The sequence below is a fragment of the Ranitomeya imitator genome, chromosome 8, assembly GCF_032444005.1.
Source record: "Ranitomeya imitator isolate aRanImi1 chromosome 8, aRanImi1.pri, whole genome shotgun sequence".
Lineage (NCBI taxonomy): Eukaryota > Metazoa > Chordata > Amphibia > Anura > Dendrobatidae > Ranitomeya > Ranitomeya imitator.
In genome coordinates, this window is record NC_091289.1 from 67,669,603 (window position 1) to 67,685,779 (window position 16,177).

Here is a 16,177-nt window from a genome sequence, read left to right on the forward strand (position 1 = left end):
GCAGGAGAATCCCGGCACCTAACAATATCTACCTCAAAATAGTATCAGAAAAATGCCAGCTCGGCGCACAACAAATAAGCCCTCACCCAGGCTCAGATCATGAAAAATGGAGATGTTATGGGTCTCGGATAATGGCAACATTTTTTTCTCTTGCAGACTTTGGATTTATTTTTCACCACTTGAATAAAAAAAGAAGTTATACATGTTTGGTATCTGCAAAGTTGTAATGACCTGGAGAATCATAATGGCAGGTCAGTTTTAAAGTTTACTGACCATGGTAAATAAAAAACCCAAAACAATTGTGTAATTGCACTTTTTTTCTGCAATTTCACTCCACTTGGAACTTTTTTCCCCATTATCCAGTACATTATATGTTAAAATCAATGGTGTCAATCAAAAGTACAACTCATCCCGCAAAAAGCAAGTTCTCATATAGCTGTATTGATGAAAAAAAAATGTTTGACTTTGGGAAGAAGTGGAGCAAAAAACAAGAAGCAAAATCGGGAAACTGCAAAGTGGTGAAAGGGTTAATTATTTCATCCTGGTCCATGCAAATACAGATCTTTGTCTATCAGTGAAGAATTGCAAGCAGTGAAATTAATATTTTAGAAGTACTTTTTTCCATATTTGTGGCATAGTTTCAGAGGTAAGTTGAAATGTAATTTGAAAAAGAGAAATACATAAATAGTTTAAATAGAAAAAAATTGTATTTGTTTGGATGTTTGTATGTGAAGAAAAAATATATAAGAAGAATATTAAAAATACCCAAGAATTGCAACACATTTTAGAATTCTGTATGTGACCTACAATTTCTCAGATGCAAGAAAAAGAAAGCGTTGAATGGATGAACACTACCATCTAGTGGTGGTTAGTAATTAGTACAAAGGGGTCTATTGCCATAAAAAAAAGTGAGAATAATAGTTTTACCACCTCCACTGAAATCACAATTGCACCATCATTATTTTTTCGACCATCACCTCTTTTATTAATCTATTATTTATTTTGTAAATAGTTATATTTCTTTATTATTATCCCTTATGATTCAATTGTACCATTTTTAATTCTTTATTCATTAATATCTATTTATTAGGATCTCTCCTTTTATTGTTTATTCTCCTACTAATAATGTTTTCTCATCGCCCCCTCCCTTTAAGCCAACATGTATTATGATATGAGTTCCATCACTGCACACCTGTATATTGCACAGTCATCCATTACTACCTTACCTCCACTGTATACATATACTCCTTACTTTTTTTTCATCCAATGCTGCTATCCGTGGCTCATACACTCTGACCGACCACGCACGCATGCGCAGCCTGTGTCCCGTGAGTCATCTGCCTCCTGTGTCTCTATGCAGCTGATGTGTCAGGTTTCATGACCCTGCTCTGACGTTGTCGGTCACATGATGCGGGCGCCAGAGACTTCCGGGTTCCTCCTGGCTGTGCATGCAGCAACTTCCTCCGGGTCTCTGTCTATTGGCCTTCTTCTGTATTTATACCCCTCTGTTTCACTTGATCGTCAACCCCTGACGAAGGACTTAGCTCCAAAACGCTTCAGGGTGTGCACCACATTTGAAACAGGGACCACTACCAGAGTACCATCATGTAACCCTTGCTGTTATCCACATTCCCTCTCCCTACACAATCCTTTGTTGATCATATCCTAACATATTGCAATATATATCCTGGGAGAGGTGTCATGATGAATAATCACTTACCATATAATAGAATACTGCCACCTCTCTCTATATATAATATATCATGTGCTGACTGGTGGAACCACTGTACCAAAGCCCAAGGAAGACCTGGAGGGGCGTGACTAGGAGCTTCACCCAATCCGACCACAGACACGCAGCAGGTAACGACACTGCAGTCTGTGGAGAGACAAGGGAGGTGATCCAAGTGTACTCCAGGACTGGCCTTGGGTAGATGGTGGCTGACCCCTAGGAGCAGATAGTTGGAGCAACTGGAGGGAATGTCCAATAGATGCAGGCAGCCAGAGAAGATGATAGAGACTGCAGGTACACACAGGAAAGCCTGATGGCGAGATGAGCACTGGCAGGTGCAACTGGCTTGGCTGACGTTGAGGTGAGCACCTGCGAGTGCAGCTGGCTCTGCTGCCATTGAGGTGAGCACTGGCAGGTGCAGCTGGCTTGGCTTCTGGTGAATGAAGCACTGGCAGGTACAGCAGATTCGGCTACCTTTGAAGGATGCACTGGCGGGTGCAGCAGACTGAGATGTTAGTACAGGGACCTGAGAACTGAGAAGTGTGCTAGGAACAAATTCACAACATTGCACAGGCACCTCTATGTTGGAGGAGGCAGTTTAAAATAGTAAGAACCTCCATCTATTGGCTGGGGACACTTTACGGGAATGCGTGTGGTCCAATTAAGAAAGATGAAGTGTGCGTGCGCGCGCTCTAAGCACAGTGCCTGGATCCCTGCTAGGAGTGCGTGCACCCTGGGCAGCAGCAGACTCGAAAGTAGCAGGACCGAAGTCTTGGTGGTGAGTACGCTGATGTCTCTGCAGGTGAGTACGCTGATGTATCTGCAGGGAGAGAGTGACTGCAGGCAGAGATGCGAATGCTATAGTACCCCCTTACGCCCCTCTATTTTAAGCCTGTCAGAAATTCATCCTGTAGGAGAGGGGCGTGGATGTTCTCACTGGGCTTCCAGAACCTCTCCTAAGGATCAAACCCCTTCCCATCCACAAGAAAGAAGGTCTTTCCTCTTACCTTCTTGGTGGCCAAAATGTTCTCTACCTCAAAAATGTCCTCAGCACTGACAGGAGTCAGAATGGCACCAGGAACCTTGAAGAAAGAGCTGAGGAAAACAGGTTTGAGAAGAGACACATGGAAGGAATTGGGGATTTGCAAGGAGGCCGGGAATTTGAGTTTGTACGCTACTGGATTAATCCATTTCAACACCTCGAAGGTACCAATGAAGCGAGGACCCAATTTATAGGATGGTATCTTGAGGCGGATATACTTAGATGATAGCCAGAACTTATCTCCAGGATAAAACAGAGGTGAATCCAAACGTCTCTTATGCTCATGTCTTTTCATCCGTTCGGAGGATCTCATCAAGGACGCTTTGGTCCTCCCAGATCTTAGAAAAGTTCCTGATGAGGGAATCAGCAGCTGGAATATCAGAGGTGACAGCCACAGGGAACGGCACTTTGGGTTGTTGACCATAGACCACAAAAAACGGAAATTTGGCCGAAGACTTGCTCACGTAGTTATTGTAAGAGAATTCGGCACAAGGCAAGAGTTCAGCCCAGTCACTGTGATGAGCATTTACAAAATGCCAGAGAAAAATAGTCAGGATCTGTTTGACTCGCTCCACTTGGCCATTGGACTGATGATGGTAAGAAGATGAGAAATCCAAACTAACATCCAGTAGCTTACAGGTGGCTTTCCAGGAACTTGAGGTAAACTGGACACCTATATTGGAGACTATGTGAAGCGGTAGACCATGCAGAACTGGCGCAGATGGAAGACTGGATAGCGGGATGAAATGAGCCATCTTGGAAAAATGATCCACCTCCCAGTTGACGGTACATCTTGCCGACACTGGCAGATCCGTGATGAAATCCATGGAGATTTCCTGCCAGGGAGCAGACAGCACAGGCAAGGGAAGCAACTGACTGGTCGGAAGCAGTTTGGGAGTCTTATTTCAGGCACACGAAGGACAAGCAGAGACAAGATTCGCAACATCCTTGCGCAGAGTTGGCCACCAATAGTGTCGAGAGATAAGGAGAATAGTCTTCTTCTGTCTGGCGTCCACCTTAGGAAAATGTCCCCAGAGAAGAACCCACTTCCTTTCAGGTTCAACCATGTAAGTCTTACCGGAGGGTAAACAAGGTAAGTCTAGCAGAGCGACTGAGATTATTTTGGAGAGCTTGATGATATGTTTAAGCTCCTCCTCCTGGTCGGAGTGCATCCGCCTCAATGTTTTTTATTAGCTGGATGAAAGTGGAGTGTGACGTTGAAGCGATCGAAGAACAAAGACCATCTGGCTTTACAGGGGATAAGCTGCTGAGCACACTGCAGATAAGCCAGGTTCTTATGGTCAGTGTAAATTACCACAGGGTACAACGCTCCTTCCAGCAAGTACCCCTACTCCTCCAGAGCCATTTGATTGCGAGCAGTCCTATATCGCCAATAAAGGACTTACGTTCTGGTGCTGGGAAGAGTTTAGAGAAAAAGCCGCAGGACACAATGCAACCGGATGAAGACTTCTGAGTGAGGACGGCTCCGGCCCCTGTGGAAGATGCATCCACCTCCAGGAAGAACTGTTTGCTATGGTTTGGGTGATGCAGCACCGGAGCCGAGGAGAATGCCTGCTGGAGTGATACAATGAGTTCTTCTGCTTCAAGAGTCAATTCCTTAGGCAACTCTTCTCCGTTTCTTGTATAATCTAATAAGGTGTGCAGTAGAGTTGAGCGACCTTGACCTTTTTAGAGTCGAGCCGGGATTCGCGAAACCCGACTATCTCAAAAGTCGGGTCGAGTGAAATCGGCCGATTATGACGTAAAGTCGGGATCGACCGAAACACGAAACCCAATGCAAGTCAATGGGGCAGCATAGTCGGCAGTGAGTGGGGGCCAGGAAAACACCTAGAGTGCCCATTTTAATGTCAAAACCATCCATTCTTCTTAATGAAGCTTGTCAAGCGTAATTTTCCTTATAATAATTGGAAGGCATTTGAAATTGGGGGTCATTTGGCTAAAGTTGTGGTGGGTAGGGCTGGTTCAAGTAATTAGTGGGCCCAGGAAATCTGGACCACGTCACGGCAGTGGAGCAGGGAGAGGTAAGTATTTCAACTTTGCAAGTGCTGTGAACCTGAGCAAGCAGGGGGGGCCCACTCGTTGGCATTGGCACTGGCACAGGGCCCCTCAAAGTACAGCGGTGTGTTTGCACGGCGGGGGCGCCTCCCACCGGCAGCAACACTTTTGCGTACTATGAGAGGCCCTGTGCCAGTGACGTCGCCAACTAGTATTCCTCCCCCCACCTGATGAAGGAACCTGCACTTTCATCTGCACCTTCCTCTTTGTCCCCGTGTAAGGTGGTATGGTATGCGGGAAGAGCAACCTGACTTTCAGCAGGGTCACAATGTTGTTGTGTAGCGTGCACGGGGAATGTTGCGTTATGGGTCAATGTACCAGCAGACTCATCTATCACTGGCTGGGCAATGGGCAGGATGAGGAGGAAACACAGATATAGGCCCAAAGAATAAAGTTGGCTAAATGCAGTTCAAAATTGGTAACACAGGAATAACCAGGGGGCATTGCAGTGGAGGACAACTGGAATGAGAGGCTGACACAGAGAGTAGGCCCAAATCAGTAAGTAGTCGAAATGCAGTTCAAAATTGGCAACCGTAGTAAACAGGCGGCACAGCTTTGTTCAGTGGAGGAGAACAGCAAGGAGTGGCAGACACCGATAGTAGGCCCCAACCCAACTAGTAGGCCAAATGCAGTCTAACATTAACAACTACTTAACGAGCGCCTGAAAACGGAATTTCAGGACAGGAAACCAGGAGAACAGCAAGGAGCGGCAGACACTGTTAGTAGGCCCCAAACCAACTAGTACGCCAAATGCAGTTGTTCCATTTAACCACAATTTAACGAGAGCCTGAAGATAGAAGCTCAGGAAAGGCAACCTGGAGAACACCTTGGAGTGGAACGCACCATCTCTCTCCACCCCATACCCATTTTGTAGGCCTAATGCAGTGTAGTTTTCTACAACTACTAAACGAGAGTCGGAAGACCGAAGCAATGGCAAGGAAACCTGGGGAACACCTTGGAGTGTAACACACCATCTCTCTCCACCCGATACCCATTTTGTAGGCCTAATGCAGTGTAGTTTTCTACAACTACTAAACGAGAGTCTGAAGATCGAAGCAATGGCGAGGAAACCTGGAGAACACCTTGGAGTGTAACACACCATCTCTCTCCACCCCATAGCCAATTTGGAGGCCTAATGCAGTGTAGTTTCCAACAACTACTAAACGAGAGCATTAAGATCGAAGCTCTGGAAAGGCAACCTGGAGAACACCTTGGAGTGGAACACACCATCTCTCTCCACCCTATACCCATTTTGTAGGCCTAATGCAGTGTAGTTTTCTACAACTACTAAACGAGAGTCGGAAGACCGAAGCAATGGCAAGGAAACCTGGGGAACACCTTGGAGTGTAACACACCATCTCTCTCCACCCGATACCCATTTTGTAGGCCTAATGCAGTGTAGTTTTCTACAACTACTAAACGAGAGTCTGAAGATCGAAGCAATGGCGAGGAAACCTGGAGAACACCTTGGAGTGTAACACACCATCTCTCTCCACCCCATAGCCAATTTGGAGGCCTAATGCAGTGTAGTTTCCAACAACTACTAAACGAGAGCATTAAGATCGAAGCTCTGGAAAGGCAACCTGGAGAATACCTTGGAGTGGAACACACCATCTCTCTCCACCCCATAGCCAATTTGGAGGCCTAATGCAGTGTAGTTTCCAACAACTACTAAACGAGAGCATTAAGATCGAAGCTCTGGAAAGGCAACCTGGAGAACACCTTGGAGTGGAACACACCATCTCTCTCCACCCCATACCCATTTTGTAGGCCTAATGCAGTGTAGTTTTCTACAACTACTAAACGAGAGTCGGAAGACCGAAGCAATGGCAAGGAAACCTGGGGAACACCTTGGAGTGTAACACACCATCTCTCTCCACCCGATACCCATTTTGTAGGCCTAATGCAGTGTAGTTTTCTACAACTACTAAACGAGAGTCTGAAGATCGAAGCAATGGCGAGGAAACCTGGAGAACACCTTGGAGTGTAACACACCATCTCTCTCCACCCCATAGCCAATTTGGAGGCCTAATGCAGTGTAGTTTCCAACAACTACTAAACGAGAGCATTAAGATCGAAGCTCTGGAAAGGCAACCTGGAGAACACCTTGGAGTGGAACACACCATCTCTCTCCACCCTATACCCATTTTGTAGGCCTAATGCAGTGTAGTTTTCTACAACTACTAAACGAGAGTCGGAAGACCGAAGCAATGGCAAGGAAACCTGGGGAACACCTTGGAGTGTAACACACCATCTCTCTCCACCCGATACCCATTTTGTAGGCCTAATGCAGTGTAGTTTTCTACAACTACTAAACGAGAGTCTGAAGATCGAAGCAATGGCGAGGAAACCTGGAGAACACCTTGGAGTGTAACACACCATCTCTCTCCACCCCATAGCCAATTTGGAGGCCTAATGCAGTGTAGTGTCCAACAACTACTAAACGAGAGCATTAAGATCGAAGCTCTGGAAAGGCAACCTGGAGAATACCTTGGAGTGGAACACACCATCTCTCTCCACCCCATAGCCAATTTGGAGGCCTAATGCAGTGTAGTTTCCAACAACTACTAAACGAGAGCATTAAGATCGAAGCTCTGGAAAGGCAACCTGGAGAACACCTTGGAGTGGAACACACCATCTCTCTCCACCCCATACCCATTTTGTAGGCCTAATGCAGTGTAGTTTTCTACAACTACTAAACGAGAGTCGGAAGACCGAAGCAATGGCAAGGAAACCTGGGGAACACCTTGGAGTGTAACACACCATCTCTCTCCACCCGATACCCATTTTGTAGGCCTAATGCAGTGTAGTTTTCTACAACTACTAAACGAGAGTCTGAAGATCGAAGCAATGGCGAGGAAACCTGGAGAACACCTTGGAGTGTAACACACCATCTCTCTCCACCCCATAGCCAATTTGGAGGCCTAATGCAGTGTAGTTTCCAACAACTACTAAACGAGAGCATTAAGATCGAAGCTCTGGAAAGGCAACCTGGAGAACACCTTGGAGTGGAACACACCATCTCTCTCCACCCTATACCCATTTTGTAGGCCTAATGCAGTGTAGTTTTCTACAACTACTAAACGAGAGTCGGAAGACCGAAGCAATGGCAAGGAAACCTGGGGAACACCTTGGAGTGTAACACACCATCTCTCTCCACCCGATACCCATTTTGTAGGCCTAATGCAGTGTAGTTTTCTACAACTACTAAACGAGAGTCTGAAGATCGAAGCAATGGCGAGGAAACCTGGAGAACACCTTGGAGTGTAACACACCATCTCTCTCCACCCCATAGCCAATTTGGAGGCCTAATGCAGTGTAGTTTCCAACAACTACTAAACGAGAGCATTAAGATCGAAGCTCTGGAAAGGCAACCTGGAGAATACCTTGGAGTGGAACACACCATCTCTCTCCACCCCATAGCCAATTTGGAGGCCTAATGCAGTGTAGTTTCCAACAACTACTAAACGAGAGCATTAAGATCGAAGCTCTGGAAAGGCAACCTGGAGAACACCTTGGAGTGGAACACACCATCTCTCTCCACCCTATACCCATTTTGTAGGCCTAATGCAGTGTAGTTTTCTACAACTACTAAACGAGAGTCGGAAGACCGAAGCAATGGCAAGGAAACCTGGGGAACACCTTGGAGTGTAACACACCATCTCTCTCCACCCCATACCCAATTTGTAGGCCTAATGCAGCCTACTTTCCGACAACTACTAAACGAGAGCATGAAGATCGAAGCTCAGGAAAGGCAACCTGGGGAACACCTTGGAGTGTAACACACCCTCTCTCTACACCACGGAAGGGCTGATTCTTAGGAAGGAAGGCTGTCGTAAAGAAGCAGGGCGCGTCCGAGGGTGATTATATTCTTATTAGGTATATACTCACCCTCGGACGCGCCCTGCTTCTTTATTTGTAATGAATGTTTATTTGCAATGTGGTTTTGACTTACTCTATTTTTTTGGTAAATAATGATTTTATTATTTTCATTGTTTTGCATCTTCTTGGCAATAATATAAAGAAGACGCGACAGGACAACACTCGGTGGATGCCATATCTGTGTTTTAAATTGAAAAAAACTTTCAGTTTACTACTTGCAGGAGAAAGTTATTGTAGCTGGTGGCCATTTTTAGTACTGTACCAGATTTTTGTTGTATGTGTTTGTTTTTAATGTTAAAATGTCTGCATTTGATATCTCTCCAGTATTTTCTTTTTTATAAGCAAAATACTTATTTTTATATTTTCTGATGTTGGTTCCAGGGGAACACGGGCAGCAGTAGACAGGTCAGTGGAGGCCTAGTGGAAGGAGGGACCGCAGACAGGCTTCGAAGCCCTAACATAATAAATTGGGCTGGCTGTAGGCAATTTAAAATTGGTTCCAGGGGAACACGGGCAGCAGTAGACAGGTCAGTGGAGGCCTAGTGGAAGGAGGGACCGCAGACAGGCTTCGAAGCCCTAACATAATAAATTGGGCTGGCTGTAGGCAATTTAAAATTGGTTCCAGGGGAACACGGGCGGCAGTAGCCAGGTCAGTGTAGTAGTAGTGGAAAGAACGGGCCGCAGACAGGCTTCGAAGGCCTAACATAACAAAAATTGGGCTGTAGGCAATTTAAAATTGGTTCCAGGGGAACACGGGCAGCAGTAGACAGGTCAGTGGAGGCCTAGTGGAATGAGGGACCGCAGACAGGCTTCGAAGCCCTAACATAATAAATTGGGCTGGCTGTAGGCAATTTAAAATTGGTTCCAGGGGAACACGGGCAGCAGTAGACAGGTCAGTGGAGGCCTAGTGGAAGGAGGGACCGCAGACAGGCTTCGAAGCCCTAACATAATAAATTGGGCTGGCTGTAGGCAATTTAAAATTGGTTCCAGGGGAACACGGGCAGCAGTAGACAGGTCAGTGGAGGCCTAGTGAAAGGAGGGAACGCAGACAGGTTTCGAAGCCCTAACATAATAAATTGGGCTGGCTGTAGGCAATTTAAAATTGGTTCCAGGGGAACACGGGTGGCAGTAGACAGGTCAGTGGAGGCCTAGTGGAAGGAGGGACCGCAGACAGGCTTCGAAGCCCTAACATAATAAATTGGGCTGGCTGTAGGCAATTTAAAATTGGTTCCAGGGGAACACGGGCAGCAGTAGACAGGTCAGTGGAGGCCTAGTGGAAGGAGGGACCGCAGACAGGCTTCGAAGCCCTAACATAATAAATTGGGCTGGCTGTAGGCAATTTAAAATTGGTTCCAGGGGAACACGGGCGGCAGTAGACAGGTCAGTGGAGGCCTAGTGGAAGGAGGGACCGCAGACAGGCTTCGAAGCCCTAACATAATAAATTGGGCTGGCTGTAGGCAATTTAAAATTGGTTCCAGGGGAACACGGGCAGCAGTAGACAGGTCAGTGGAGGCCTAGTGGAAGGAGGGACCGCAGACAGGCTTCAAAGCCCTAGCATAATAAATTGGGCTGGCTGTAGGCAATTTAAAATTGGTTCCAGGGGAACACGGGCAGCAGTAGACAGGTCAGTGGAGGCCTAGTGGAAGGAGGGACCGCAGACAGGCTTCGAAGCCCTAACATAATAAATTGGGCTGGCTGTAGGCAATTTAAAATTGGTTCCAGGGGAACATGGGCGGCAGTAGACAGGTCAGTGGAGGCCTAGTGGAAGGAGGGACCGCAGACAGGCTTCGAAGCCCTAACATAATAAATTGGGCTGGCTGTAGGCAATTTAAAATTGGTTCCAGGGGAACACGGGCGGCAGTAGACAGGTCAGTGGAGGCCTAGTGGAAGGAGGGACCGCAGACAGGCTTCGAAGCCCTAACATAATAAATTGGGCTGGCTGTAGGCAATTTAAAATTGGTTCCAGGGGAACACGGGCAGCAGTAGACAGGTCAGTGGAGGCCTAGTGGAAGGAGTGACCGCAGACAGGCTTCGAAGGCCTAACATAAGAAAAATGTCAATACAATGGTATTGACAGTGCCAGGCATTGAAGGATGTCAGCGCATAGACTAAACATTGGTGGAGCTGTGAGAAAAAATTTTGCAAGTGGTAGAGCACTGTTTGAGCTGGGGGGGGACTGTCTTGTGGCCGGCGGTACAGGCCCAGGGCCCCTCATATTACAACGGTGTGTCTGACGTTGGGTGCGCACCACCACCGCCAGACACTTTATTGTACTATGAGGGACCTAGTGGCAGTGCCGTCGACCAAAAGCGGGCACACCCACCTCTTCAGACAAACAGTACTCCCACGGGTGCTGGCGCCAAGTGGCGATACCACGGCCCCGTGTGGGGACTTTGGCCATTTAGGGAGGTGTTAACATGTCGGATGCTGGACAATCAGGTGCTGCAAATTACGAGATTGGAAAAGTCATTCAGAATAGTCCACAGGCAAGACCTTTACATAGGAAAGCTAGGTGTCAGCCGGGCAAGGTGGGGCAAAAGATTTCGAAATCCAGTTGTGGTTCATTTTAATGAAGGTTAGATCATCTACATTTTGGGTAGCCAGACGAGTCCTTTTTTCTGTTAGTATTGAACCTGCAGCACTGAATACTCTTTCTGATAGGACACTAGCTGCCGGGCAAGCAAGCTCCTGCAATGCATATTCTGCCAATTCTGGCCAGGTGTCTAATTTTGATGCCCAGTAATCAAATGGGAATGACGGTTGAGGGAGAACGTCGATAAGGGATGAAAAATAGTTAGTAACCATACTGGACAAATGTTGTCTCCTGTCACTTTGAATTGATGCTGCAGTACCTGTCCTGTCTGCGGTCATAGCAAAATCACTCCACAACCTGGTCAGAAAACCCCTCTGGCCAACGCCACTTCTGATTTCTGCCCCTCTAACACCTCTGGTCTGCTGGCCCCTGCAGCTGGTGTTAGAACGATCACGGGCGCTGTGTGCAGGGAATGCCAGAAGCAAACGGTCAATAAGAGTTGATTGTTTGGTTGCTAATATTAGTTCCAAGTTCTCATGTGGCATTATATTTTGCAATTTGCCTTTATAGCGAGGATCAAGGAGGCAGGCCAACCAGTAATCATCATCGTTCATCATTTTTGTTATGCGTGTGTCCCTTTTGAGGATACGTAAGGCATAATCCGCCATGTGGCCCAAAGTTCCAGTTCTCAAATCTGTGGTTGTGCTTGGTTGAGGGGCAGTTTCAGGCAAATCCACGTCACTTGTGTCCCTCCAAAAACCAGAACCCGGCCTTGCCGCGCCAACAATTTCCACTGGCCCCGGAAAAGCTTCCTCATTAAAAATATAATCATCCCCATCATCCTCCTCGTCCTCCTCCTCCTCTTCGCCCGCTACCTCATCCTGTACACTGCCCTGGCCAGACAATGGCTGACTCTCATCAAGGCTTTCCTCTTCCTCAGCTGCAGACGCCTGATCCTTTATGTGCGTCAAACTTTGCATCAGCAGACGCATTAGGGGGATGCTCATGCTTATTATGGCGTTGTCTGCACTAACCAGCCGTGTGCATTCCTCAAAACACTGAAGGACTTGACACATGTCTTGAATCTTCGACCACTGCACACCTGACAACTCCATGTCTGCCATCCTACTGCCTGCCCGTGTATGTGTATCCTCCCACAAAAACATAACAGCCCGCCTCTGTTCACACAGTCTCTGAAGCATGTGCAGTGTTGAGTTCCACCTTGTTGCAACGTCTATGATTAGGCGATGCTGGGGAAGGTTCAAAGAACGCTGATAGGTCTGCATACGGCTGGAGTGTACGGGCGAACGGCGGATATGTGAGCAAAGTCCACGCACTTTGAGGAGCAGGTCGGATAACCCCGGATAACTTTTCAGGAAGCACTGCACCACCAGGTTTAAGGTGTGAGCCAGGCAAGGAATGTGTTTCAGTTGGGAAAGGGAGATGGCAGCCATGAAATTCCTTCCGTTATCACTCACTACCTTGCCTGCCTCAAGATCTACAGTGCCCAGCCACGACTGCGTTTCTTTCTGCAAGAACTCGGACAGAACTTCAGCGGTGTGTCTGTTGTCGCCCAAACACTTCATAGCCAATACAGCCTGCTGACGTTTGCCAGTAGCTGCCCCATAATGGGAGACCTGGTGTGCAACAGTGGCAGCTGCGGATGGAGTGGTTGTGCGACTGCGGTCTGTGGACGAGGTCTCGCTTCTGCAGGAGGACGAGGAGGAGGAGGAGGGGGTGCGAACGGCTACAGCCAACTGTTTCCTAGACCGTGGGCTAGGCAGAACTGTCCCAAACTTGCTGTCCCCTGTGGACCCTGCATCCACCACATTTACCCAGTGTGCCGTGATGGACACGTAACGTCCCTGGCCATGCCTACTAGTCCATGCATCTGTTGTCAGGTGCACCTTTGTGCTCACAGATTGCCTGAGTGCATGGACGATGCGCTCTTTAACATGCTGGTGGAGGGCTGGGATGGCTTTTCCGGAAAAAAAGTGTCGACTGGGTAGCTCGTAGCGTGGTACAGCGTAGTCCATCAGGGCTTTGAAAGCTTCGCTTTCAACTAACCGGTAGGGCATCATCTCTAACGAGATTAGTCTAGCTATGTGGGCGTTCAAACCCTGTGTACGCGGATGCGAGGCTAAGTACTTCCTTTTTCTAACCATAGTCTCATGTAGGGTGAGCTGGACTGGAGAGCTGGAGATCGTGGAACTAGCGGGGGTGCCGGTGGACATGGCAGACTGAGAGACGGTGGGATATGGTATTGTTGCCGCCGGTGCCCTAGATGCAGTGTTTCCTACTACGAAACTGGTGATTCCCTGACCCTGACTGCTTTGGCCTGGCAAAGAAACCTGCACAGATACTGCAGGTGGTGCAGAAAATGGTGGCCCTACACTGCCGGAAGGGATGTTGCGTTGATGACTAGCTTCATTGGCCGAGGGTGCTACAACCTTAAGGGACGTTTGGTAGTTAGTCCAAGCTTGCACATGCATGGTGGTTAAATGTCTATGCATGCAACTTGTATTGAGACTTTTCAGATTCTGCCCTCTGCTTAAGGTAGTTGAACATTTTTGACAGATGACTTTGCGCTGATCAATTGGATGTTGTTTAAAAAAATGCCAGACTGCACTCTTTCTAGCATCGGATACCTTTTCAGGCATTGCAGACTGAGCTTTAACTGGATGGCCACGCTGTCCTCCAACAGGTTTTGACTTTGCCACGCGTTTTGGGCAAGATACGGGCCCGGCAGATGGAACCTGTTTCGATGTTGATGCCTGCTGCGGCCCCTCCTCCTCCGCTTCAGAACTGCTGCCGCCTGCACCCTGTTCCCCCAATGGCTGCCAATCGGGGTCAAGAACTGGGTCATCTATTACCTCTTCTTGTAGCTCGTGTGCAACTTCGTCTGTGTCACCGTGTCGGTCGGTGGTATAGCGTTCGTGATGGGGCAACATAGTCTCATCAGGGTCTGATTCTTGATCAGCACCCTGCGAGGGCAATGTTGTGGTCTGAGTCAAAGGACCAGCATAGTAGTCTGGCTGTGGCTGTGCATCAGTGCACTCCTGTTATGACTGCAATCCAGTAACACAGTGTGCCAGTAATCAGAGCACATACAGTGATTTGACAAAAACCCAAAAACAATAGAACGAGCTCTGAGACGTGGAATCTCTGTAGACCGCAATACCTGAACCTATCCTACACACAACTAAAGGCGGCTGTGGATTGCGCCTGACACTACCTATGCAACTCGGCACAGCCTGAGGAACTGACTAGCCTGAAGATAGAAATACAAGCCTGACTTGCCTCAGAGAAATACCCCAAAGGAAAAGGCAGCCCCCCACATATAATGACTGTTAGCAAGATGAAAAGACAAAACGTAGGGATGAAATAGATTCAGCAAAGTGAGGCCCGATATTCTAGATAGAGCGAGGATAGCAAAGAGAACTTTGCAGTCTACAAAAAACCCTAAAGCAAAAAACCACGCAAAGGGGGCAAAAAGACCCACCGTGCCGAACTAACGGCATGGCGGTACACCCTTTGCGTCTCAGAGCTTGCAGCAAAAACGAATAGACAAGCTGGACAGAAAAAACAGCAACAAAAGCAAAGAAGCACTTATCTAAGCAAAGCAGCAGGCCACAGGAAAGATCCAGAAGCTCAGATCCAACACTGGAACATTGACAAGGAGCAAGGAAGACAGAATCAGGTGAAGTTAAATAACAAGGCAGCCAACGAGCTCACCAGAACACCTGAGGGAGGAAGCCCAGAAGCTGCAGTACCACTTGTGACCACAGGAGTGAATTCAGCCACAGAATTCACAACAGTACCCCCCCCTTGAGGAGGGGTCACTGAACCCTCACCAGAGCCCCCAGGCCGACCAGGATGAGCCACATGAAAGGCACGAACAAGATTTGGAGCATGGACATCAGAGGCAAAAACCCAGGAATTATCTTCCTGAGCATAACCCTTCCATTTAACCAGATACTGGAGTTTCCGTCTAGAGACACGAGAATCCAAAATTTTCTCCACAATATACTCCAATTCCCCCTCCACCAAAACAGGGGCAGGAGGCTCAACAGATGGAACCATAGGTGCCACGTATCTCCGCAACAACGACCTATGGAATACATTATGTATGGAAAAGGAGTCTGGGAGGGTCAGACGAAAGGACACAGGATTGAGAATCTCAGAAATCCTATACGGACCAATGAAACGAGGTTTAAATTTAGGAGAGGAAACCTTCATAGGAATATGACGAGAAGATAACCAAACCAGATCCCCAACACGAAGTCGGGGACCCACACGGCGTCTGCGATTAGCGAAAAGTTGAGCCTTCTCCTGGGACAAGGTCAAATTGTCCACTACCTGAGTCCAGATCTGCTGCAACCTGTCCACCACAGAATCCACACCAGGACAGTCCGAAGAATCAACCTGTCCTGAAGAGAAACGAGGATGGAACCCAGAATTGCAGAAAAATGGAGAGACCAAGGTAGCCGAGCTGGCCCGATTATTAAGGGCGAACTCAGCCAACGGCAAAAAGGACACCCAATCATCCTGGTCTGCAGAAACAAAACATCTCAGATATGTTTCCAAGGTCTGATTGGTTCGTTCGGTCTGGCCATTAGTCTGAAGATGGAAAGCCGAGGAAAAAGATAGGTCAATGCCCATCCTACCACAAAAGGCTCACCAGAACCTTGAAACAAACTGGGAACCTCTGTCAGAAACAATATTCTCAGGAATGCCATGCAAACGAACCACATGCTGGAAGAACAAAGGCACCAAATCAGAGGAGGAAGGCAATTTAACCAAGGGCACCAGATGGACCATTTTAGAAAAGCGATCACAGACCACCCAAATGACTGACATCTTTTGAGAAACGGGAAGGTCAGAAATGAAATCCATCAAAATATGTGTCCAAGGC